Consider the following 845-nt stretch of genomic DNA (forward strand, 5'->3'; position numbering starts at 1 on the left):
ACTGGAGTACAGTCCCACACACACTGACTCTCACTGGGGTACAGTCCCACACACACAGACTCTCACTGGGGTACGGGTCCCAAACACACTGACTCTCACTGGGGTACAGGTCCCACACACACTGACTCTCACTGGGGTACAGCCCCACACACACTGACTCTCACTGGGGTACAGTCCCACACACACACACACACACACACTCTCTCTCACTGGGGTACAGTCCCACACACACAGACTCTCATTGGGGTAAAGTCCCACACACACTGACTCTCACTGGCGTACAGTCCCACACACACACACTCTCACTGGAGTACAGTCCCACACACACAGACTCTCACTGGGGTACGGGTCTCACACACACTGACTCTCACTGGGGTGCAGTCCCACACACACTGACTCTCACTGGAGTACAGTCCCACACACACTGACTCTCACTGGGGTACAGTCCCACACACACTGACTCTCACTGGGGTGCAGTCCCACACACACTGACTCTCACTGGGGTACAGTCCCACACACACAGACTCTCACTGGGGTACAGGTCCCACACACACTGACTCTCACTGGCGTACAGCCCCACACACACTGACTCTCACTGGGGTATAGTCCCACACACACTGACTCTCACTGTGGTACAGTCCCACACACACTGACTCTCACTGTGGTACAATCCCACACACACAGGCTCTCACTGGGGTACGGGTCCCACACACACTGACTCTCACTGGGGTACAGTCCCACACACACTGACTCTCATTGGGGTACAGTCCCACACACACAGACTGTCACTGGGGTACAGGTCCCACACACACTGACTCTCACTGGGGTACGGGTCCCACACACAC

The sequence above is a fragment of the Rhincodon typus genome, chromosome 6, assembly GCF_021869965.1.
Source record: "Rhincodon typus isolate 14 chromosome 6, sRhiTyp1.1, whole genome shotgun sequence".
Lineage (NCBI taxonomy): Eukaryota > Metazoa > Chordata > Chondrichthyes > Orectolobiformes > Rhincodontidae > Rhincodon > Rhincodon typus.